Consider the following 26,479-nt stretch of genomic DNA (forward strand, 5'->3'; position numbering starts at 1 on the left):
CCCTGGGATTCTCCAGGCAAGAATGTTGGAGCAGGTTGCCATTTCCTTCTCCAATTGTATGAAAGTGAAAAGTGAAAGTGAAGTCGCTCAGTCATGTCCAACTCTTAGCGACCCCATGGACTGCAGCCTACCAGGCACCTCAGTCCATGGGATTTTCCAGGCAAGAGTACTGGAATGGGGTGCCATTGCCTTCTCCGTCCTCTAAGTTATATTTGCTTAATTTATGCTTCTACCAGCAAGTAATTAGGGCAACAATTAATTTCCGAATGCAAATGTGCGATGGGTCTCACTCGTTTTGTTGTTTTCAAAGCCCCTTGTCTTGAGCCACTTGTGTTAGCATCTTAATGGGTTTCGTTTAGCAAAAGGAAGGAAATTATTTTTTCTAATGCTTTATTTACTTGATCGAATCGGGCTTTTGATCAAACATTGACTACAAACGTTTGTTCAAGATCACATGCCATAGCATTTAATAGGAATGAAAACCTATAGTACAGAACCGTCATTTTCCACGTATCTGGCAGGCAACTGACATAAGTGGTGCGTCATCGGCAGACAAAAGACATTTGTAGGGATGTGCCTGTCTGTATGAACCAACACTGATTTTCCAATCAGAGGGAAGACTTCATTTCATCTCTGAAAATGCCACCGAGATGTTCTTCGAGGAGAGAAAATGTTCCATCTGGAAAGACAAGTAAAATTAGCTCTTATTCCTTTTACATCCTCCAGTGCTGGAAAGACTGGGATGATGGTCAGACGTCCAGTGAACACTCCTTGTAACTGTTCATTCCTTCCTAAGCTACCGCCTCGAGAACACTCTTTGCTGGGTCCCCCAGGACCTGCTCTCAGGATTCACAGAGTGCTGGGAAAGTCAGACAGGAAAACCCCTGCATATTTTTGTAACCACTCCACCTGGTATCCTTTTATATGCCTGATTGTTACTTTCTCCTCCACTAGAATGTAAGCCCCACGAGCGCTGGAACTGCATTTTCTCACCATCCCAGCAGGGACCAATCACAGTTGAGTCTCTCTGTGAATATCTGTGCCCTTGAAAGAAAAAGGTGGGCCTTTAGAGACGTGAAGAGGAGGAAATGAGAGCCCAAAGGAGAGATGCCCTTCTCAGCACAGGATAGGGTAGAAGGTGGATGAGTCAGAAAGGGGGCAAGGAGGACATGCGGATGGAGGGGGCTCCCCTGAGGACACAGGAAGGCTGCTGTCCGAGGAGCAGTCAGGAGACGGTCAGGAGTGCATAGTTGATATAAAGCCTGGGAGGAGGAGAGGGAGGAGGCAGTGATCCAGCCGGGTGTGAGAACACAGAGGAGGTTTCCCTGCACCACGGGGTCCCTTGGGGAACAGAGGTACTGAAACTGGACAGGTAGAGAGGCCCGAAAGCAGGAGTCACCTTATACCCAGATGGGGACCTCCATCTTTCTCTGCGATCAGTGTTGACTGTGATGGATCGAAGCGTGTAAATACCAAATTACTCACTACTGTGAACACCAAAGACAAACAGTTGTTCACTTTGGGCCGAAAGCTGAGGCCCATTTTTATGACAGATAACGAATGTGTTTCCACCGATGGGCGACTTGGCTTGATGGTAAGGCCAAAAGAGTATTCCAAACACACACGGCAGATGTAGCTACACTTTTCTCCCACTGTCTACACGTTTAAAGGAAAACCGGCATTTGTGTCTGAATTATCTGAATAATTCCACAATTCTTCCTTTGCTTTGAGTAGATGCTCAAAAGAATTAAGAAACAAGCATCTTTAAGATTAAACATGATTCTTACAAAAAGGCTACTTGAAAATAGCAAAGTTGGGACTTCCCTGGTGGCCCAGAGGTTAAGAATCCGCCTGCCAGTGCAGAGGACATATATGCAAACCCTGGTCCGGGAAGATCCCACATGCTGCAGAGCGACTGTGCTCTGGAGTCCATGCTGCACAAGAGAAGCCGCCGCAACAAGAAGCCCACGCCCCACAACTACAGAGTAGCCCCCACTGGCCACAACTAGAGGAATCCTGTGTGCAGCAAAGAAGACCCACTGCAGCCCCCAGACAAATATTTTTTAATAAAAACAAACAAAAAAAAAAGTAAAACGGCAAAGTTATTTGCTTCTGTTTTCACCCACATGAGAAAATATTTCATACAAGCACTGATGAGAGACCACCGAACAGGTGAGTGTTTTGGATTGCTTTCTTTTGTTTCCCAGACTTTCTGTTTTATTAGGGGAAAAAAACCACTCGGCAGAGCAAGGCAGAGATCACCGCTTGCCTTCTGCCTGCTGCACGCCAAGGTCATCAGTAAGTGGAAGTAGGCCCCCTCTGATTAAGAATTCCTCTCATGTCCACAGACTTCAGCCTGGGCATGACAAGGACTTTTGAACTTCAAAAAAATAAATATTTCAACATCTCATCAGGCCAGTATGCTAAGCCTGATGGTCTCGTCCAGCCTCCAGAGAACCCTCGCCAGCCGTTCCCTTCCAGCAGAGCAGAGGGGGTGGCCCCACATCTGCATTTGGGGAGCCCAGCTGCCAGGAAAGAGATGAGGGAGATGCCAGGATGTCCACCCACCTGTCCCTCCAGGACATTCAACCAGTTCCGGAATTGGGTGAGTTGACAGGTGATGGAGCAAGCCTTTCTCTGCTGGCTTTATGCTCTCTTCCAGACAGTAATGGTCAGGGGACGTGTAGACAGTGTTCCAGAGGCGGCAGGGAGCTGACCACCCTCACTCACTCCACCCTCTGTGTACAGAAATCCTTAAGGATGGGGCCGATTGAATGGATATTGGGCAAGAGCATGACAAGGGCTTCCGGGGTTCTCCACGTGGGCCCACACATCCCCCGCTTCCTCTTTCTGAGCAGCATGACCCTGAAGTCATCAGGAACAACAAGCCTTTGTTACTACCCTTCCGTGTAACTTTTAAAATTCATGTTACTCTTATAATACTTCATATACTGGCTTGTTTTTTCCCCCTCTGATCACACCTATATATTTTAGTTTGTCCTTCTACTTCTCTTTTTTTTAACTTCTTATTTTATGTTCTGAATGCATGCTAAGTCGCTTCAGTCGTGTCTGACTCTTTGTGACACTATGGACTGTGGTCCACCAGGTTCCTCTGTCCAAGGGATTCTCCAGGTAAGAATACTGGAGTGGGGTACCAGGCCCTCCTCCAGGGATCTTCACAATAGAAACTGCATCCCTTTAGTCTTCTGTATTGACCTCTAGTGCCACCTGGGAAACCCACTGGAGTATAGCCAATTAACAATATTGTGATAGTTTCAGATGGACAGCAAAGGGACTCAGCCATACATACACATGTATCCATTCTCTCCCACACTGCCCTCCCATCCAGGCTGCGACATAACGTTGAGCAGAGTTCCCACTGCTCTACAGGAGGTCCTTGTTGGTTATCCACTTTAAACACAGCAATGTGTATGTGTCCATCCCAAACCCCCTACCCTCCCCGCCCACCCTTATGGTCACTTATGGTAACCATAAGTTCTTTCTCTAAGTCTGTGCATCTGTTTCTGTTTCATAAATAAGTTCGTTTGTTTCTTTTTAGATTCTGCATATGAGTGATGTCGGGCAGGTGATCATACTTACAGTTTGCCCTTCTGCTTCTCTTACATCCCATCTATTCCTTTAAGGAGATCACAGTGGCGATGATCACACCGTCTGTTGTCAGGGAAAACTTGAACCTCAAGTGAAGTAAGACAGAACCTCTCACCCTGAGAGAGATGAACCATCCACAAATAGCTCTGGGGAATCAGAGAGCCCAAGCTCAGAGTCTTGACAGATCTATTTCAGAAGAATTCTTGTGTGGGGTTTTTAAAACCACAAAGCAGAGATGTTAGAGGTAAATGTGACACTCTGATGGCTCAGCTGCATAAAAGAAGGCGTACAGTAATCTTCTGACAGGGGATGTCATGCTTGAAGCTCCTTAGGGCCTCAGGAGACCCCAGCCATGGTCTAAGGACCTGAGGGACTAGATGGATTCAGTGGGATGCCTCAGAGGCTCAGGCAATTCCTATTTGCTTTGCAGTTTCAGAAGAGAAAACATTGGGGGCTGCCCCGCATATTTCATTTTTAAGGAGTTTCTAGTTCTGGGCTGCTTCTGCTTAGTCACTCAGTCATGTCCAACTCTTGGAGACCCCATGGACCATAGCCCACCAGGCTCCTCCGTCCATGGGATTCTCCAGGCAAGAATACTGGAGTAGGTTGCCATGCCCTCCTCCAGGGGATCTTCCCAACCCAGGGGTCAAATCCAGGTCTCCTGCATTGCAGCCAGATTCTTTACCACTGAGTCACCATGGAAGCCCTTCTAATGCTGTGGATAATGATAACCTACTTATTACCTACTGACCAGGGCTTCGAGGTACCAGCTGTATCTACTAACATTCAAGTTTTATTAAAAGTAGGATTAAAACATGAATGAAAGATAAATCATTTTGTAAGATCCTAGATTTCTGTGTGTTTCCCATAAGAAATTCTAGATAGGCCCCATAATGTTGAATTATTAAAACCAGAATTTTATGCTACTGGTACAAAGATGGAGCTATTTGACCCATAAAATAATCGCTTTAGGCAGACACTTGTTTATTACTTTAATAAGGGGAAAAGCTTTTGGCATGAAAAAAACTCAAAAAAAATTAATAAAATTCAATTGCCAATTACCTATAATTAGAAAATGTCCAAACTGCTTTTTTTTTTTTCAGCTGTCTTCATGGCACTCCAATAGAAAGCTTTAAGTAAATCTCTTCTTTTCAATGTGTCATTTTCATTAAAATCCCTGTACTATGTAACTAAAATAGGGGCTTCCCCAGTGACTCAGCAGGAAGAATCCTCCTGCAACGGAAGAGATGCAGGAGACCTGGGTTCGATCCCTGGGTCGGGAAGACCCCCTGGAGGAGGAAATGGCAACCCATTCCAGTATTCTTGTCTGGGAAATCCCATGGATAGGGGGGCCTGGTGGGCTGCAGTCAGTGGGGTCACAAAAAGTCATATACGACTGAGCAACTGAACAGCAGCAGCAGCAAGAGGTAGAAGAAACCCAAATGTCCATCAAAAATGAATAGATAAAGAAAACACAGTGTGTACATACAATTATATATTATTCAACTCTATAAGCAAGTAAAGCCCATAAGATACTATACAATGTAGATGAAACCGGAAGACATGACACTAAGTGAAACAAGCCAGTCACAGAAAGACAAATATTGTATGATTCCACTCCTAGGAGGTATCTAGACCAACCGAACTCAACAAGAGAAAGTGGTACCAGACGTCTGGGCAAGGGAGAAAAGTGGAGTTGTCCTTTCACGGGGATAGACTTTCAGATTTGCAACTTCTGAAGCTCTTTTTCACAACAATATGAGTATGCTCAATGCTACTGAACTGTACAAGTAAAAACGGTAAAGATGATAAATTGTATGTTGTACTTTTTTACTACAAAAAAAAAAAAACTGTTAAACGACAAGATCCCACTGTACAGCAAAGAGAACTGTATCCAATATCCTATGCTAAGGACTTCTCTGCTGGTCCAGTGGTTAAGACTTTGCCTTTCAAAGCATGGGGGGAGGGTTCGATCCCTGATCAGGGAACTAAGATCCCACATGCCCAAGGCCGAAAACCGAAACAGTAACAATATTGTAACAAATTCAGTAAAGACTTTTAAAAAATCTTATGATTGAACCATAATGGAAAAGAACATTGAAAAAAAAGCATGTGTATGTATGTATATAGATAGATATTCAGACATATACATTTGAATCCCTTTGCTGTATAACAGTAATTAACACAATATTGTAAATCAACTATAATTCAATTAATAAATAAATGGAATCATACAGTTTTTGTTTAATTGTTTAATTTGTCATTGCTTTTACAAAGCAGAGATGGTTGCACTGGAAAGAAAGCCCAGAGCGAGTAACAGTTTGTTTGTGGGGAGAGGTGGGGGAGCCGAATGTGGGGAACTAAGATTTTGAGGCCAAGGGTTTTAAAAAGCTGGCCAGGAAAAAAATTTCTGGAGACAGAAGGAAAAAAAAAAGTATGATGTTGAAATCAATTTCTAGAAAGAAGCCAGGCCTCGCACTGCGGACTATGGAGGCTCCAAGGCCACGGGACAGAGGAGATGCTGGAAACCACAGAAGGACATTTCTTGCCCTAAGCTCACAGTTTCCCATCTGAATTAATCACTGAGATTATACTCAGAAGCTGAGTCTCATCTTCCCGGTTTGGACGGGACACAACCTGAGTGAGGATGACAGAGTGTTGTCAGATCCCAAACCAAAGCAAGTGGTGGAAGAAGCTTCCCAATTATCAGCAAGTGAAGGCCAAATGCATGTCATACCCCATTCATTCATTCAGCCTATCCTCTGAACGGCCGTGGCTCCAGATGCTGCGTATGGAGGTTGGTCAGGGCACCTCCACTCCTAGGAACTTGCATCTTGGAGGCACCCGTCTGCTAGGCTCCGCTCTGTCACACAGACACAGTCCATGCTGTGTGTCTTCCATCCTTGCTTCTCTGTGCCTTTCAAGAGTTGAGACCTTGGACCAATCCTAGAAGACCATCCACCCTTGGTGATAACAAGCAGGTGTTTGTACAGTTGGAAGGCCAATATCCAAGTCCAAACACGGCTTGGCCCACAGGCAGCAGAGAGAGGCCAGAGCTTCCCACAGGGTGAAGGGCTCGTCAGCTGGCCGAGGATGGGTGCTCCCCAAGAAAGGGAACATAGAGGACACAGCTATGGCTCCAAGAGCTGCACTGAGACCTGCGAGCCAGGGAAGGGGTGGAAGGAAACAGCTCAGGTCACTGCAGCAGCGACTTCCACCCTGTGGTTCCCAGGAGGCCAGCCGGCGGCTGCGGTGACAGGTGGCTGTGGAAGGAAGGGCTGCCTTGAGAAGGGGCAAGCAGTTTGTAGCATCCTTGGGGCCCCTAAAGTTAGACTGGAAAAGTCTTTTCCACGTCTTGTCTATGGTCACCAAAGGGACTGTGTGGGACATGGGAAGAAAATATTAGAAAGTCTGCTGCTGCTGCTGCTGCTGCTATGTCGCTTCAGTCGTGTCCGACTCTGTGCGACCCCATGGACTGCAGCCTACCAGGCTCCCCCGTCCCTGGGATTCTCCAGGCAAGAACACTGGAATGGGTTGCCATTTCCTTCTCCATTAGAAAGTCTACATCTCTTTAACATACTCATCATTTTGAATTTTCACATTTTTATTTTATGATATATATCATCTATATCCGGAGAAGGCAATGGCACCCCACTCCAGTACTCTTGCCTGGAAAATCCCATGGACGGAGGAGCCTGGTAGGCTGCAGTCCATGGGGTCACTAAGAGTCGGATACAACTGAGCAACTTCACCTTCACTTTTCACTTTCATGCATTGGAGAAGGAAATGGTAGCCCACTCCAGTGTTCTTGCCTGGAGAATCCCGGGGACGGGGGAGCCTGGTAGGCTGCAGTCCATGGGGTCACTAAGAGACGGACACGACTGAAGTGACTTAGCATAGCATAGCATCATCTATATCATCAATGGTATCTGTGCACAAGAAATAACAAATAATAAATTGCCAAGTGTATATTGGGAGTTTGTGTTCAAAATATTTTAGTGATTAGGGCAAATAGTCCAGAAAGCCTGTCGATCCACCCTTTAATAAACTCCTGTATTTAAGAGTAGGACCAAGAACACCATGCTTTAGGGGACACCCATTGCCTTTTGAACCAAACCAGCAGGATGGCAGGAGAGGAGAAATCAAAATACAGAGGGAGCTAGGCAAGCAGGGGCGGACTTACCAGGTGGAACAGATTACAAAGGAGCAGAAAGTAAAAAAGTTAGGCGCTCAGTCATGTCCGATTCTTTGCAACTCCCTGAACTGTAGCCCGACAGGCTCCTCTGTCCATGGGATTCTCCAGGCAAGAATACTGGAACGGGTAGTCATTCCTTTTTCCAGGGCATCTTCCCCACCCAGGGATCGAACCCAGGTCTCCTACATGGCAGGCATACTTTACTGTCTGAGCCACCAGGGAAGCCCTTTGCTCACAAACGGACAGAAGAGGCAGACAAGTCCCAGAAAGACAGGCAAATGACGGCAAGCACCTCCAAAGTGTCGAGTGGTGCTTGGAGAATTACTTGCCAAACGGCGACTTTGATCAGGCTCATCTGTGCCTTTTCCTTTGGCCTCGGTACCCGGAGCTACTTCTTTCGGAAGAAAAAGTGGGCTACACGTAGAAAGGGTCTGTCCTTCAGGAGAGAGAGTTCATGTCCTTACTTGGTTTATTCATACCCTAAGTCTGTCTTAAAGGGGACATGGGGTGTGCCCGCATCCTCCACTGGATAAAATGCTCTCCAAGGACCTTACATTCAGACACACATGCACATATACACACATACACATACACGCATGTGTGCATGCACACACATACACGTATGTCTGCCCACACACATATACACATGCACACACGAACTGAAGCCCGTGTTTCCAAACACATAGATTTATATGCTTCAAGTCTTAATTGCTGTAATGTTCAATGTAATGTCTCTAGCAAGTAAAAATAAATAAGTACCAACAAAAACAGACTGTATAGCAAAGGGAGCTCTGCTCAATGTTACATGGCAGCCTGGACGGGAAGGGGGCTTGGGGGAGAATGGATACATGTATATGTATGGCTGAGTCCCTTCCCTTTTCTCCCGAAACAACATTGTTAATCGGCTATGCCCCAATACAAAATAAAGTTTTAAAAAAGAGGAACAACCAAAGGGGAAAAGAAAGGAGACAAAGTATAAGCTTGAGAGCAGTGGCCCTGGGCAGTGGGCTGGGAGCCAGGATGCAGGGGGCAGGGTCCCCTGCTTCTCCCCTCCAGCACCTCCCCCAGTCTCTGCCCGTCCCCTGCGCCTACCCCCGTATGACGCCCAGTGAGACGGGGGCCAAGCCTGCAACTGAAACCTTTCAGTCCCATAGAAAGTAAAGCAGGGATGTGAAGCTGCGACATGGCTCAGGAACCAGCGGGCCACGGCTCAGACTTCGCTCTGAACACCTCCCCCCAGGATGCACGTGTCCAAACCTCGGGCCATTGTGCACTCTGAGCCAGGCTGTGTGGGGGCCACCGGTGAGCAGAGCAGACAAGCCCTGGCCCTCACTTAGCTTCTGGTCTGAGGCCTCATTACTCAGTCTGGCTCCCATCCACTGAGAGCAGCCAGGGAAACAGAACCCCAGCCCCCACCCCAGACCCCCTGAGCCAGACACCAACCCCAGGCAGTTTGAATGCACATGCAAGTTTGAGAAGTGCTGGTTTCGTTGTTTGTTTCCGTGAAAAACAGTCAGACCAGGGGCTCGAAGACGCGTACATCTTCCCTTGACTTTCATGTGGGCCGGCGTTGGAGAAAATAATTCCTCAACTGTTGGAGCTCAAAGGGATCTTGTTGTTCAGTTGCTCACTCGTGTCAGATTCTTTGAGGCCCCATGGACTGTAGCCCACCAGGCTCCTCTGTCCATGGGATTTCCCAGACAAGAATACTGGAGTGGCTTGCCATTTCCTCCTCCAGGGGATCTGCCCAACCTGGGGATCGAACCCTGGTCTCCTGCATTGGCAAGCAGATTCTTTAGCACTGAGCCATGTGGGAAGCCCCAAAGGGATCTTACGGTTCATCTCATTCTACTGTTTCATTTAGGGATGAAGAAATGGGAAGCCAGAGAGGGAAGAAGCTCAGGAAAGAAGCCATGTGAAGGGAAGAAGCTCAGGGAAGAAGCCAGAACTGGAACCAAGAATTTTAGTAACAAGTTCTCTATGCCTGCCACAGGGCTGAAGAAAGGCAGCTGCTGCTGCTGCTGCTGCTAAGTCGCTTCAGTCGTGTCCGACTCTTTGTGATCCCATAGACGGCAGCCCACCAGGCTCCCCCGTCCCTGGGATTCTCCAGGCAAGAACACTGGAGTGGGCTGCCATTTCCTTCTCCAATGCATGAAAGTGAAAAGTGAAAGTGAAGTCGCTCAGTCGTGTCCAACTCTTAGCGACCCCATGGACTGCAGCCTACCAGGCTCCTCCGCCCCTGGGATTTTCCAAGCAAGAGTACTGGAGTTGGGTGCCATTGCCTTCTCCGGAAGAAAGGCAGGGGGCAGTGTAAAAGAAAGGGAGACAGAAACAAGACATGTAAGACAGGGGGCCACAGCACTGAAGACCTGGGGGTACCTCAAAGATGTTGGGGGGCAGGTTATTTCTACAGTCCTTTCCAAGCCTGCTCTTTGATACCCTCCCAAGTTGGTGCAGATAAAGAAATGCTGACCCCCTTTGGCTTCCCCGGCATGAATGTGCTTTTGTTCTGAGCGTGATATTCTGGTCAATGAGACCTCCCGGCACAGGAAGTGGCTATCAGGTGTCGTTCTGTCTCATTCCTCCAGACGAGCCTGTAAGTGAACCCTGGAGTCCAGGGTATGTGCATAAGGTTTACCCCCAAGACCCTCAAATCCCTTTGGCGAGAGCATCAGAAGGGAATCAGTACACCTTCTGGGGAAATGCATGTGGATTACATCATCCCGCCAGGCTCCTCTGTCCATGAGCTTCTCCAGGCAAGGATATTGAAGTGGTTAGCCATTCCCTTCTCCAGGGGATCTTCCCCCTAACCAGGGATCAACCCTAGGTCTCCTTCATTGCAGGCAGATTCTGTACCGTCTGAGCCACCCAAAGCTCCTCTCTACATCCAAGTTCCTAAGTGCAGTCGTCAAGGATGCCAATAGCCTCTTACTCCTCCTCACCACTCATCTGAAGCACTGGACCGCTTTAAAACTCAACCTTAAATCAACTTGAGAGACTCTCCCACAAGAACCGGCACGTTCTGTCAAAAACCAGATAGATTAAAAATGAACACAGGCAGTCACCAGACCCGTAGTGTCCAAGCCAAGCTGAAGGAGCAGGAGGCTGGCAGGCCTGAGCCGAGGGGGCTGTAATGGGCCTGCTACCGCCTTTTCTTCCCACCCCAGTAATAAATACTCAATTTGAGAGAGCTGATGGAAAAAGACAGGAGTGAAAAGTGGGCTTGACACATTTATGAGAAGGATTTGTCCTGGGTTTCTTGAGTATAAAGCCTGGAGTTTTTTCAATCTTACTAGAGGTAGCAGGGAATGAACACTTGTTTCATGTTTCCCGACCACGGTTCGGATGATTAGATGGATCATGTACCATTGGGACCAAAAAAAAAAAAATCATGGAAAAAGATGGCTTGTCAAGTTAACAAGAATTGTATATTGTTTGCAATTTATAAATAGAGGCAGAGAGGCAGACACAAACCGCCAGAAGATAGAGATACTGTTCCTCGCTGAACTCACAGTGTGTGCATTCTCAGCTGTGTCCGACTCTTTGCGACCCCATGGACTGTAGCCCACCACGCCCCTCAATCCATGGGATTTCCCAGGCAAGAATACCAGAGTGGGTTGCCGTTTCCTCCTCCAGGGGATCTTCCCGACACAGGGATCGGATGTAAGTCTCTTGTGTCTCCTGCGTTGGCAGGCAGATTCTGCATGCAGTTTCTGACACTGGAACAGAGAACATTTTATGATGGATTTTTTGATCCCTTTTGCTAAAAGATGAGGGTGGGGATCTCAAATTGTTCAGTGCTTCCAAATCATGATGACAACTAGCAACAGTATCTGTCGGCTCCACGAGCTGGTTTTCCTCCAAGGCGGATGGAGCCGAGGATTTGTTACTTGATCTAACAGCAATGGCTTTCCAATAGCCAGACATGCACAGCATCATTGATCAGTGTGCCCTCTCCTTGTTTGCATTGGAACACTGCTCAATTTACACCAATTAAAGAATGCTTGGTTTGGATATTGAAGAATCATTAAGGAATGCAAATCCCCAAGGGCTTCTAAAAATGACATCTGACTAGAATGGTGATTAAAGCATGAAGACGGCATTAGTATTTGAACAGTTTGACTGATACACAAAATCATTAGAATGTCTCTCCAGGAAGAGTGACTCTGGGTCAATGTATGTCCTTGCCTGGTCACCTAAACAAATCTGACAAGTCTAATTTTAAGTAATTGCTCAGAGTTTAGTGGCCGCCTCTGTCCCCACAAGGGCAGCCGTCTGGACCACATATTGTAATTGAGATGTGTCTTTAAACGCAATGTGTCAACCCAGCATGCAAATGCGCTCTCAGAAAAGGTTAAAGGTTAGTGATGCTCCGACGAATCGCTTTCCAGTCAAATTTCCACGTGAAAATTCTACTGTCGCCAGCAGTCACCTCCCTCAGCGGATTCTACCTCATCCCGTGCAGGAAAGGCTGGGTTTTCTGGCTATGTCTGACTCTCAAGTTCAGCTAGAGACCATCTGAAAGTGTGTTCTCTGGACCAGCAGCATTAGCATCACTTGGAAACTTGTTAGAAATGCTGAGTCCTGCCTCCTGCCTCCGCTAACCTGCTGAATCAGAGATGCTAGAGCTGAGGTCTTGCATTAATGCTTTACTAAGTCCTGCCCTGATCTAAAGCCCATTCGAGTTTGAGAACCACAGATCCAGACCCACTGAACCTCTGTCTGGGATGAAATAGATGCCCCGTGGGATAGTGATTTGCCTGAGGCCATGCAGCCCAAACGATAGTGGGAGCTATGATGAAGTATGTTATCGTCAAATCATTCATTGTTCAGTCGTTCTCGTGTCCAACTCTTTGTGACCCCGTGGACTGCAGCATGCCACAATTCCCTGACCTTCACTATCTCCTGGAGTTTGCTCAAACTCAAGTCCACTGAGTCGGTGATGCCATCCAACCATCTCATCCTCTGTCGCACCCTTCTCCTCCTGCCCTTGATCTTTCCAAGCATCAGAGTCTTCTCCAAAGTGTAGCTCTTTATATCAGGTAACCAAAGTATTGGAGCTTCAGCATGGACTATAGCCCACCAGGTTCCTCTGTCCATGAGATTTCCCAGGCAAGAATACTGGAGTGGGTTGCCATTTCCTTCTCCAGAGGATCTTCCTAACCCAGGGATTGAACCTGAATCTCTCTCATCTCCTACATTGGCAGGTGGGTTCTTTACCACTAGCCCCACCTGGGAAGTCCAAGAGTCACCTGGGAAGCCCTGAAATCATTAATCCTTGACTTTATTATTCAATAAAAACATTTGGGCTTCCCTGGTAGCTCAGTCAGGAAAGCATCTGCCTGCAATGCAGGAGACCAAAACTCAACCCCTCAATTGGGAAGATTCCCTTGGAGAAGGAAATGGCAACCCACTCCAATATTCTTGCCTGGGGAAATCCCATGGACAGAGGAGCCTGGCAGGCTACAGTCCATGGGGTCACAAAAAGTTGGACACAACTTAGCAACTAAACCACCACCACCAAAATTTTGAATATACTTTGCTGCTCTGTTTTTTGATGTTTGTTTGTTTGTTTTGGCAGGTATGCCCCTCCCCTCATCCCGGAGAGCTTATGCAGGATAGTCCTGGCTGGCGGGTGGCTGGTTTGCCTCTTCCTTCTCCTGGGCCCTAGAGACAAAACCCCCAGGGCTGGCTGTTGGCTGCAGCCTCTGGACTAAGTGCTGGGGACGGCTCATCTGAGCTGGAGATTTCATTGCCGTGGTGAAAGCCTTGCAAGATGGCTTCTTCAGTCCGTGGGGATCATGGGTGCCCAGGTGGAGACTGACTCTCCATTGCCAGCGGTCCCCGAAGGACCGGGAGGAGCAGAGCCCCTTGCCGACTCCCACTGGCTGTGTCGTCAGAACCACAGATGGTGTGAAGCAGAGGGCACTTGGGGAATGTTTGTTTCTACTTGATAACCCAGCATCTCTCAGGACCCTTTGGGGCTTTCGGACGATCCCTGTGCACCGTTAAAGATGAGCAGCGTGCAGCAAAGGAGGTGCGCATAGGAGCATAGCAGCATGGGAGGAGGTAAAAATGCAGCTTCTCCTCTACTTAGGATATAATTGAATATAATCAGACCTCCAGGAGGACTAACTAAACAATAGGTTTCTGATTTAATTCTTCTTTTTTATTAATATGAATCACTGTATCTCTTGCCATCTTATCCCAGTCTGACAACCCTCGAGCTACAAGGAGCCTGGTAACTACAAGCAAGGACATCAAATCAAAACAGAAAAATAAGGGCCGCCTCAGCTGCAGGCTCCAGGAGCTTGAGTTCCCAGCGCAGGCAGCTTAGCCAGATGGTGACCCTGTGAGAAAAAAGGTTTTTTCTCAACTCATCCAGCTCCCAGCAGACAGACAGAGCCGGTTTATACCACAGGCTCCCCTGTTCTTTGCTTCCTGGACACCCTCACCCCAGGTGAGCCTGTGCGCCCAGGGCCCCCCGCCCCCTGCCTCCCCCTCACCTCCCCGTCCCCTCCCTCCATCCCTCCATCCCTCCCGCCCGCCTGCCTTCCCTCTACCCGCAGTGATGCTCAGCCTTTCAGCCTTTCAAGCCGGCGCCCTGTGCGGGGCAGGGTTAAAATGCGTCTCTGAATGGGGAGGAGAGACAGGGTGGATTAATGGCAGCGGCAGAAGAGTGATACAGGCCGAGCAGAACAAAACGAGGGCGACCCGGACGAAACAAAGCCCCACAATAGATCATTTCTGAAAAGTCATCGGGCAGCTTTGAAACCCGGGCCTCTGTGGGTCCCGGGCAGTTTCGCAGCCACGGGCTTTCAAGACACATGAATGGAAACGGAACAGTAACTCTTTCTCCCAACTCTTTTCAGGGGTCTTGTCAGCAGAGAAGGATTTACCATTCAATTCCCATACTTTTATGTGGGAAATTAAGAATTGGCTCCTGAAAAAGCAGTTGCCTTTTTAAACTCTCATAAATTGTGACAATCTCATAGATTCACCCAAATTTCTTCTTTCTTTTCTCCTTTCCACTTAGAGTTCATTGTTTTAAAATATACTCATAAACACACATATACGTACACATTTCCATCTTGCCTTTTCTCAGGAGTATTTTCTACAAAAAAAACCCTCCAACCAAAGAAGACTCTCATCTGTCTGCTCTGTTTGGTTTTGATCCTTAACTATGTCCATTTTATCACAGTTCAACACAGACTTAACTTCTTCTTGGAATGAAAAGATCAATCCTTTCCAGATAGGAATCCTGTATATCTGGGGTGTTTTCAAGATTAATTTTTATGTGGACCATTTTTAAAGTCTTTATTGAACTTTTTATAATATTGCTTCTGTTTTATGTTGTGGTTTTTTGGCCATGAGACATGTGAGAGCTTAGCTCCCTGACCAAGGATGAAACCTGCACCCTTGCATCGGAAGGTGAAGTCTTAACCACTGGACTGCTGGGGAAGTCCTGGCTTTTGGAAAGGTGACAAGGGTTGGGTGAAGCTTATGCAAAGTCAGAGACAAAATAAAATGGGATGTTTTCTTGATTCCTGACTCGTGGCTCTGTGCTGAGTGGTGACTAGCCCTGAATAAAGGCTACTTCTGAAGTGTCTGATGAAAACACTCGGATCTTCCTGGAGGAGAGCTCAATCATCCGTCCCCATCTGGGGGGTCTGACGGTGTATCTCAGGAGACAGTGAGGAGCAGGCTCTTCTTTCTCAGAAGCCCTCGGCGTTTGCCATGTCCATCTCATTAACCTTCCCTGTCCTGGGACCCAGGCCCAGAGAAGCCCAGCTTAGGCTCTGAGCCAGCCCATCTGATCCGACTCCCCAGGCCTCTCCCAGGGATGCACTCGGGGATAGGAAACCCAGGTGTGCTTGACCCCCGCTTCCCTGGCCCCTTGTCCTGCCCCCTGGAGAGCCCAGGTCCAAGGCTGATTCCCATGGAGCAGCTATGCTGACTGCCAGCCACTCTCGGGGGCAGTCAAGCATATTCCGAGTCCTCAGAAATGCCTTGAGGTGAGAGATGGGAAAGATGGGGGTGGGGAGAAAGGAGGCCAACCCGCCACACCAGCCCATCGCGAGGCCAGGCTGGGACACATAACTATTTCCTGATGTGCAGAAGTTGAAACCTGGACTTCCTCTCTTTTTAGATGTTTCAGATATGCAAACACAAACCTCACAAAAGGAGTCTGATGGTATACTTAACACAGACTATCACCCCTCTAAGAAACAGAAATCAAAATAAAATAAAACAAAATAAAATGAATTTAAGAAGAGAGAAATCAATTTCCTATTTTTGAGGACAGTGTTTAAAAAAAGCATAGAAATTTGCAATATACGTATATCAAATCCACACGCTGTAAACCTAAACCTACACAACATCATGTCCATTTATCTCAGTAAATCAGGGGAGAGAAGAAAATCTTCGAAAGAAAATCCCCATAGTCACTGTATAGACACCAGCATGTTCAGGAGCTGTGTCGTCTCCTTCCTGAAATAACTTACTTGTTCAGAGTTATTTCTAAAGGAGTCAGGATGTCGATCTTTAAGAGGTCAAATAGCACTTAAAAATTAATTTTGGAAGGAAAGGATGGTCCTTACACACAGATTTCACTTGCTTGAGAAAAATGGGTTGCTGTGGTCCAGGAAGCTTTTAAAAATTAACATTTCCATTTCCTCCTTTGCTGTTTCTAAACCAGAGGCAAAAATTCCAAAGACCAGGCTCCTAAGAAGCTTTTGAAAACCTCATCACAGCTCCTCCAACCCCTTCCTCCAGCCTCGCCCACAACCCCAAACGATGAATGTGATCAGGAGAACAGCATCACAGAACCATGACCAGCTTTTCCCAGCCTGCTTGCAACTGGACAGCCTATTGTCCAAGAAACACTCCTGCAGCACTTCTCTGCTGGTCCAGTGGTTAAAACTTTACCTTCCAGTGCAGGGGGTCTGGGTTCGAACCCTGGTCAGTAAGCTACGATCCCACATGTCTTGCAGCGGAAAATCAAAACATAAAACAGAAACAGAAATGAATTCAATAAGGACTTTAAAAAAAAAAGAAGAAGAAGAAAGAAACTCTCTTGCAACATAATTCTTCAAACAACTGGCTTGGGCATATTTTTTTAAGGAATTCAAATATTACATCACTAGAGAAATTCTTCCATGATTTTTTGAATAACTTTTCTCAACCACCACTTGCCAGGACCACAACAGCCCGTGGTAATGGTGGGGATTCTTGTCTTTTCAAAGTTCTTTATCCATAAAGTAGCAGAAGTGATCTCATAAAATAATCAGGTGATTTATCTGTTCCCCCACCTGACTCCCACACATACACAGACACTTCTTGTGAACTCAGCAGCTTCCAGGACACAGAGAGTGAAACCCAGCCCCAGCCCCAAGGGTATGGCCCATCTTCTAGTGCATTCTGCCCTCCTCCACCCCCATTATCAGTCCCTTAAGCTCAGATTCTTCCTTGTCCCAGAGCCTTTGCACACACTCTGCTCTGCCTGCATGCCTGGCTTCCTGACTGCTTGAGCACTCAGCACAGAGCAGTCCTAGTTAAAGTAGCTTTTTCTCTCCTATTTCTCTCTCCCCAGCCCCAAGGCTACATCCTTCATAGTTCAGTCTGTGAGTGGATAGTCTTAATTTAACATCCATCTATTTGCTGTGGTCAATCTCCACTACAAGAAGGCAAAATCCAGGAAGATCCAGGCACAGATCTCTTAGCATCACCAGTAACTTGCACACTGCTGGTAGACAGTAGGTGCTCAGTAAATATCTGTAGGGCTTCCCTGGTGGCTCGGCAGTAAAAGAATCTACTTGCCAATGCAGAAGACTTGAGTTCAATCCCTGGGTCAGGAAGATCCCCTCGAGAAGGACATGGTAACCCATTCCAGAATCTTGCCTGAGAAATCCCATGGACAGAGGATCCTGGAGAGCCACAGTCCATGGAGTCACAAAAGAGTCGGACATGACTGAACGACTAAACAACGACAGCAATGAATATTTGTGGAAGGAAGGAAAGAAGAAAAACCTGAAGGAAGACAAGGTATTGACTTGAAATCAAGGCTCTACTTCCCCACCCAGTAATGTTGTATATTATTTGGGGTAAAAATCTCAGCTCTTAGATTAAACAGATCCCAAAATACAGTGGCTCACAGGATCAAATCATTTTCTCTTTCCCATAACTCTCTAGAGTGGACAGTCCAGGCAGACAGGATGCTCCGTTTCACATGGCGATGAAGAGATCCAGATTCTCTGCCTATTGTCATTCCACTGTCCTGCCAGGCACTGAGCACCTGCTTGGTTCAATGCGGTCCCAGCCCATCCAGGTTCCAGTCCATGGGGAGAAAGATGGGGAGGGGAGGAAAGCGATGCCCAGTGAAGGCAGGGAACAGAGGCTGCTCACAATACTTCAGCCCCCATTTTATGGCAAAAATGTAGTGGTTTGTCCTGAGGGGAAGGTGGGAAGTAAAGTCTCTAGATGAGTGACTTCGCATCCAGGGAGAAAGGAAGGCAAATTTGGAGAAAACTAGCCATCTGCTGCAGGTTCCTAGACTCCTCTCTGAGCAGAAAACATCCTGAAGCTTGTCCATGGGGAACAGAGCACGTGTGCAAACTGTCTTTGATCAGAGGACAGTGACCCACCCCGAAGGATCCCCGGCCATGTAACAGAGCTCTGGGGAGCTGCAGGGTCAGCAGGACCTCAGGCTGTGGGGCATCACTGCAGGGGACACCAACTTGCTCCTCCCTCCCCTTCCTTATCAGCTCTGAAGCTCAGAAAATATCCAGGTGCATTTCTGTTTTTACACCTAAATTTTCCCATTCAGCTCTTCACTCACCACATAAGAATATGCAAACAGCAGGTAACCCCAGAACCCAGTGCTCTAATTTAAAGGGAGGGAAATACTTTCAAATTGTGGTGCTGGAGAAGACTCTTGAGAGTCCCTTGAACTGCAAGGAGATCAGACCAGGCCATCCTAAAGAAAATTAACCCTGAATATTCATTGGAAGGACTGAAGCTCCAATACTTCGGCCACCTGATGCAAAGAGCTGAGTCATTGGAAAAGACCCTGATGCTGGGAAAGATTGAGGGTAGGAGGAAAAGAGGGCAACAGAGGATGAGATGGTTGGATGGTATCACCAACTCCATGGATATTAGTTTGAGCAAACTCCAGGATATAGTGAAGGACAGGGAAGCCTGTCATACTACAGCCCGTGGGGTTGCAAAGAGCTGAACACGAATTAGTGACTGAACAACGACAAAGAGACTGCTTCCATGTCCCCAAGACAATTCCAGTTTAGCAGCTTCCTTCCCTGTGATCTTGAGCAAATTAATATCCTTAAGACTCATTTTGCTCACCTTTAAAATGGGAGTGAAAACATCTTGTCACATGGCTATGATTAGAATTCAACTACCTCATGTAGGTAAAGATCTTGGGGGCTCCCCTGGTGGCTCAGACAGTAAAGAATCTGCCTGCAATGCCGGAGACCCAGGTTTGATCCCTGGGTCGGGAAGATCCCCTGGAGGAGGAAATGGCAACCCACTCCAGTATTCTTGCCTGGGAAATCCTATGGACAGAAGAGCCTGGTGGGCTGTAGTCCATGGGGTTGCAAAGAGTCAGAAGTTACAGAAAAACCTGAACAAAATTTCGGCCACCTCAATAAATTCCCTCAGCAGATTCGTCCCAGATGTCAGTTGATTTCAGATTTCTTTTTTACAGAGTGAAATCTTCTGCTTATGTGGACGGAATGACTGCCTTACTATCCCAAGGTAGAAGCCAAAAGTGTTGCCTAAAATGATGCTGCACCCTGGAACTTCTGGTAATTCCAGGTACTGCATTCTGGGTGGTGTTTATTCTGTGCCACCAACACCTGAGTGACTGAAAGTGAAATCAATCCAGGTTCTGTGTCTGGGGTTTCAACACTTTGCAGACTGGCACGTGTGCCTGAGAAAAATCCAGGGAATGCTCGGCCTTTCATTCCTCCGAGAACTATGCCATTTTCCAAGAAAAGCTAAATAGCTCATTCCTGTCTCACCCCCTCTTCTTCCAGCCTGGTTTCCTGAGGATATTTTTTAGCCAGACTGGAGTGTGTTTTTTAATAAGCTGTTGGAAACTAGAAGAGCTTTAAATCGAAACTTGTACTGAATGATTCTTGAGTGCATCACCCAACGAAGAACATTATCCTTGTTTCATTTATCACAGACAAAAATCACATCCACAGGAGCAAGGGCCACTCCATGGCTTTTGCAGACAAATTCCCCAGAGTATAAACCAAAATCCACAGGAAATCTCTCATCACTCTTTCTGTGAGAAGCTAACTAATAAGTACCATCAGGTAACGAAGCTGTTATTTTTTTTTTCTTTCTGCATCCCTTTTATCATCAGGAGGAATGGGGAACTTCATATTTCAAGGGCTTTTTGCACAGGAAATCCTGGTGTGGCTTTAACACACCCTGAGGTCCCTGGGGGGGAAGTACAGAGTAACCCTGAAAACCTTGGGCAGAGCAGCAGAGTTGGCCCGGATGGCATCCATCGGGGCTTCCTAAGTATGTAAACCACCCACCTAGATGGGCGTGCTCCCAGCCATCTGAGCCCTTGGACCTTGTTTCCAGAAGAGACGACGCCATGAACTGCAGAGCTCAGAGCCCAGATTCACTCCCCGAAATACAAACAAAAGCTTAAATCCAGACAAGGAAAATACTTGGTTTGGCTGAAGTGGACAGTTCAGGCCAGTGTGAACTGGGCAGGCTGAAGAGCCTGAGAATCTATAAACCTTCTTTAGAAAAGACAGACCCTGGTCAGCAGAGGTGGCCTGGCTAGAGATAAAAGTGTTCCCCCACCCACAAGCTAAAGACAATGCCCCCTTAATACATCCCAAACGTTCATGGTGCTTCTGTATGTCAGCGAGACACAGTTTTTAACTTCACTTCTGTGTTTTATGTTCTCTATGGTTTTTTGGGGGGAGCATCTCTGGTGGCTCAGTGGTAAAGAATCTGCCTGCCAATGCAGGAGAAGCAAGTTCGATCCCTGGGTTGGGAAGATTCTCCTGCAGAAGGAAACAGCAACCCACTCCAATATTCTTGCCTGGGAAAATCCCATGGACAGAGGAGCTTGATGGGCTACGGTCCATGAGGTCACAAAGAGTCGGACACAACTTGGTTAGTGACTGAACAACAACAACGATGGTTTTTTCATAGAGATCCATTTTTTTATAACTACTTCACTTTCACTTTCCACTTTCATGCATTGGAGAAGGAAATGGCAACCCCCTCCAGTGTTCTTGCCTGGAGAATGCCAGGGACGCAGGAGCCTAGTGGGCTGCTGTCTATGGAGTCGCACAGAGTCGGACACGACTGATCGACTCAGCAGCAGCAGCAGGACAATAAAAAATTAAAATGACAAACTTTAAAAAAAGATAAAGCCTCACCCAGCAGGGCAGGAGGCAGGGCTGGGGGTGGAGGAAGGTCTCCACGGCCACACTGAGGTGCTGGACGCATTCGTGCAGGCTGTTGAGGCCTTGCTGAACTGGCCAGTGGACGGGCAGGTCCTCATCGCCCCCTGGAATCCGGATGGCACCGAGGGCTGGCCAAGCAGGGTCAGAGGACACATGGGGAGGTAGGTGTGTTTCTTTCATCACATACAGTGATACACGTATAGTGATGAAGGACCATCACATGCCTTAGGAATGAGTCATTGAGTCACAGGGAACAATACAGCCTGAAACCCGTGGACCTTTAATCCAAAAATGTGCAGGTGACAAGGTGGTGCCCTGGGCACGGAAGAGATGGTGGGTCCCACAGCACTGCCTTCTGACCCCAGGGTGCCCTGGGGACAAGAGCAGCCTTCAAGCAGGTGACTGGAGAGACCCTAATAAGCAGTCTGTTTATGGAAGGGTCCTTGGGGTTAGAAAACCAAACCCGGGATGAGCAGTTATCACCCTGGGCTGGAAGCAGCCTTGGGAGGATGGATTCCTAACCAACAGAAAAGCGACCATGTCACCCTCAGGCCGTAAGAGGGGACGGAGCCATCATCACACTGACCCTACCATTCTGCTCCCCAGTTTAGGGGCAAACCCCGGGGGGGGGGGCAAAAAGGCTCCTGAAGCATTTCCGCTGTCCCTTCCCACATGACAGGGGTGTAAAAGGACGGGGGGTCTGCAGGGGTGCACGGAAGATGTCCAGCCCCCACATAGTTGACTTTCCCTTCATCTTCTTTTCCCACCAGACTTTAAGCTCCCAGAGGACCAGGATACAGTCTATCCCCTGCTGGGTCCCAAGTGCCCACAAGTGCCCACACACAGTGGGCACTCAGAGAGTATTTACCGAATGACTGCAGAGAAGCAAAGAAGAAAACCACTCGCCCAGGACTTAACAGCAAGTAGGTAACAAGCAGCATTTTGTAAAAGGTAAAAATAGTCCTTAACAGGGTGTTTCCCTACGGTAAACCAGTTCTTACTTTGACCATTCTGCCCAGAGCAAAATACAGCCGACATATATAAGAAGAGAAATGGAAAAGCATAGACGAGTTGTTGAAAAGATTATATTTATGCTTTGCTTGGAGTGAAGAAAAGTTTGGGGGAAAGGGACCAAAGAATTTTAAATGGCCTTTTAAGAAAAATACAAGAAGTACGTCTTTCTCCTAACTTTCGGACCTGTGGTCTAGGAAGAAGGGGCCGGTTGCCAGGATTATTAAAGAAACTCTGTGTTGAGCAGTGGAAAGATGTCAGCTTGTGGGTTTCTCTGCCACGGGAGGTTTTGGAGCCCAACGTTGTCTGGATTTGATGACAGGTAATGACATTAACTAATTACAAAACTAATCGCATTTGGAGCAGTGGAAGCTGAGATCATGATAAGCATAATCAAATCCCTGACTTCGGGGCTTCAGGAATGGGAGGATAAGCTTTCTCCCTTTGCAAAGCTTGACCAGATGCTTTTCAGAGGCCTTTGTCTGAGTCTTCTGGAAGCTGCAGACACCAGTAAGGGTGGAAACCAGCATTCTGAACCACAGCACCCAGTGGTCTGCTTGGCATTGAGCAAGCACGGGGTCCCAACTGGCTAAAGATGAGCCTTGCCAACCCCCTGCCATCCGGAGCTCCGACAAGGTTTAATGCCTGGCCCTCCACTTCCTCTCTCTTCCCCCAAAAGCCTGAAGACCCACGCCTCCTGACCCCCATCACTGGTTGGGTCATCTTGGACAAATTCCAACTCATTGGACCCTCTGTTTCTTCCTCTACAAAGCAGAGATCGAAATATTTGTCCCACTTGCCTCAGCAAATTGACATGAGGATCCAGTGAAGTAGCATTTACTTTGCGTGTTATGGGCTTCCCTGGTGGCTCAGACGGTAAAGAACCCACCTGCAACACAGGAGACCCAGGTTCAGTCCCTGGGTTGGGAAGATCCGCTGGAGAAGGACATGGCAACCGACTCCAGTATTCTTGCCTGGGAAATCCCATGGACAGAGGAGCCTGGCAGGCTGCAGTCCACAGGGTGGCAAAGAGTCAGACACAATTGAGCAGCTAACAGTTTTCAGGACTGTTACTGGATGGAACTAGTGACCATGGCATTTCCATGGCCCAGCTCCAGGCTCTGCTGATTCCTTAAAGGGCTTGAGATGCTCTGAAGGAGGTCGGCCTTTTCTCTGTCCTCCTCCCAGGGAACCTGGGGAGGAAGAAGGAAGAAAGAAGGTGATGGAGGTGACTGACCGCTAGAAAGGTGTCCGTCTTCTTTATTTTAAGGATTCCCACTTTCCTGATAATTGGGGTCTTCATATCGAAGGTGTTTGGCCTGTAATTTGGCTCCTCCTGTCGTACTTTTTATATTTTATAGCAGTCTGCAGCAAGTGTAACAAGTGTTTCAACATGTGTTGAAAGTGTTCGTTGTTTGGTCGTGTCTGACTCTTTGTGACCCCATGGACTATAGCCCACCAGGCTCCTCTGTCCATGGGATTTCCCAGGCAAGAATACTGGAGTCGGTTGCCATGTCCTTCTCCAGCGGATCTTCCCAACCCAGGGACTGAACCTGGGTCTCCTGTGTCGCAGGTGGGTTCTTCACCGTCTGAGCCACCAGGGAAGCCCATAACACGCAAAGTAAATGCTACTTCACTGGATCCTCACGTCAATTTGCTGAGGCAAGTGGGACAAATATTTCGATCTCTGCCTTGTAGAGGAAGAAACAGAGGGTCCAATGAGTTGGAATTTGTCCATGATGGCCCAACCAGTGAGGGGGTTCAGGAGGCATGGGTCTTCTGGCTTTTAGGGGAAGAGAGAGGAAGTGGAGGACCAGGCACTTACCTTGCTGGAAAAAACTGTTAGTTGCTCAGTTGTGTCCGACTCTTTGTAACCTCATAGACTGCAGCCTGCCAGGCTCTTCTGTCCATGGGATTCTCCAGGCAAGAATACCAGAGTGGGTTACCATTCCCTTCTCCACAGGATCGTCCCAACCCAGGGATCAAACCCGGGTCCCCTGCATTGCAGGCAGATTCTTTACTGTCTGAACCACCAGGGAACCCAACATTCCTGAAGCCCCCATGTAAAACTTGAAATGAAATCCTATATGTCTGTCAGTCACTTGGAAAATGATCTATCCATTCTCTTATCAATTCATCCCCCTCCCCACCAGTTAAAGCCATCCTCTGAGTTCAACTTCACTCTTCAGAAACCAAGCAATCACTTAAGAAAGGGGAAAACATTAAGAGATCCGGATTTCAATTAACTTGGCCATTGATTTTTGTGTAATTCTGGGGGAGGCATTATTCTTTGGGTAAGATGGGGGGAGGCAAAGAACTCAAAGATTAATGAAGGTTCTAATACGGGCAGTGCCAAGGGCTGGGATATCCGACATCGTGGTCCCCAGGCCCTGTTGAAAAGCAGAAATATTAGGAAATAGTCTGGAAGAGAGGCCTGCTGCTGACCTGCCCGTGACAGTGGTGGGTCTGCCGTTCACTGGGTGAGGAGGGCTTTCTTGTTACATTTTAATGTAATTCCTGTATTTGGTGTTTCACACAATTCCATCATTTTTTAGTTGGTCAAAAAGTATGTACTCATGTAACAATTTAATGTATTAATTTTTGACTGTTCTTCATATCATGTACCTCTCTAGTCAAAGTGATGTTATAAACATTCAGTGACAATGAATCAGTGTTAATCCTAAATCCTTGAGGGCTTCCCTGGTGGTCCAGTGTTTAGGAATCGGCCTGCCAATGCAGGGGGCATGGGTTTGATCCCTGGTCCGTGAACAACTAAGCGCTTGAGCCACAACTACTGAGCCTGTGCTCTAGAGCCGGGAGCCAGAAGTACCGAGCTAGCCCTGTAGAGGCCTCGAGCCACAGCTACTGAGCCTGGAAGCTGCAACTGCTGAGCATGTGTGCTTAGCTACTGAAGCCAGTGCACCCTGGAACCCGTGCTCCGCAACAAGAGAAGCCACTGCAGTGAGGAGCCCTCACACCCCAAGGAAGAGTAGCCCCTGCTCGCTGCAACCAGAGAAAAGCCAGAGCCACAGCAATGAAGAGCCAGTGCAGCCAAAACTAAAATAAATAAATAAATCTTTTAAAAATAAAAATAAATCCTTGATCCTCCACAACGTGCTTGAAAAGACAAACTTTCTGAGTTAAAAGCTCTAACATCTGTTAGGAAGAATTTTTCATGTGGGTTTGGAATCTTTAATTCCACCCCCCCACTTTATGAACTGCATTGGCTTTTGACCTCCAGACATCTGACTGCAAATATCTTTTCTTGTATTCCCATAGTTCTAGACAATCATTTTTGGAAGACAATAAATGTATTCACTATAGATAAAGATAAATAACATATGTAGCCAAACTTGATTGTTTTAGCTGTAACTGTTTCATAACTGTCACATGCGTATCCATCCTAACAGGGGACACAAGGTTAGCATGCACACACACACACGTGCACGCACACACGTGCACACACTACAGAAATGCCACAGAGGAAACCACTGATACAGATATAATTTTTAATGCGTTGTGTCACTGACTGTCTTCTGGAGGAAAGAGTCTCTGTGAAAATAGATTTAAAACAACAGGCAGTTTAATCAGATAAGTACACCACATCTATCTCTGTCCCCTGGAAATATGATTTCAGCATCATGCCTGGTGGGGAGCTCATTGAAAGACGTGTCTTCTGAGCAGTAGAGTGAAAGCAACTGTCATGAGAAGCTTTTCCAGGGTAAAGGGATCTGCTGGTGTGATGACTGTGGGGAGGAAGATGACGATCGCCGTCATCAATAGGTAAACTGTTGGAACTGAGCAAAGGAAATAAGGTGTAATTGCAAATGATACAGGCTTCCCAGGTGGCGAAAGTGGTAAAGTCGTGCCAGTGCAGGAGACATAAGAGACACGAGTGCAATCCCTGGGTCAGGAAGATCCCCTGGAGATGGAAATGGCAACTCGCTCTAGTATTCTTGCCTAGAGAATCCTATGGACAGAGGAGCCCGGCGGGCTACAGTCTGTGGGGTCACAAAGAGTCAGACATGACTGAAGTGACTGAGCACACACGCACCCAGTGTCCCCTCAGGGAAGCGGTTGACCAATCAGAGGTGAGAACTGGCAGGTAAACTTTCTTCCTCCCCTTCCCTCTCCAGATCAGTCTCCCCTGAGACCTCATAGTTCATGCTGCCCTGCGGCTGCTGTGACAAGTTACCCCAAACTTGGCAGC

General features: G+C 47.4%; 1 long non-coding RNA gene across 2 annotated transcripts in view; it reads right to left on the reverse strand.

The window, feature by feature from the left end:
• Positions 1 to 426: 426 nt before the first annotated feature.
• LOC101909778 (uncharacterized) overlaps positions 427 to 26,479 on the reverse strand; it is a 44,093-nt gene continuing 18,040 nt past the window's right edge. Inside the window, exon 4 of one of the 2 annotated variants that reach the window (XR_809611.4) lies at positions 427 to 679. This is a non-coding gene — a long non-coding RNA (uncharacterized lncRNA). Of the gene's footprint in view, positions 680 to 4,551; positions 6,873 to 26,479 lie in introns of those variants that run through there. The other variant, XR_003037098.2, reaches the window with a different exon arrangement.

Source organism: Bos taurus, chromosome 11 (genome assembly GCF_002263795.3).
Source record: "Bos taurus isolate L1 Dominette 01449 registration number 42190680 breed Hereford chromosome 11, ARS-UCD2.0, whole genome shotgun sequence".
Classification (NCBI taxonomy): Eukaryota; Metazoa; Chordata; class Mammalia; order Artiodactyla; family Bovidae; genus Bos; species Bos taurus.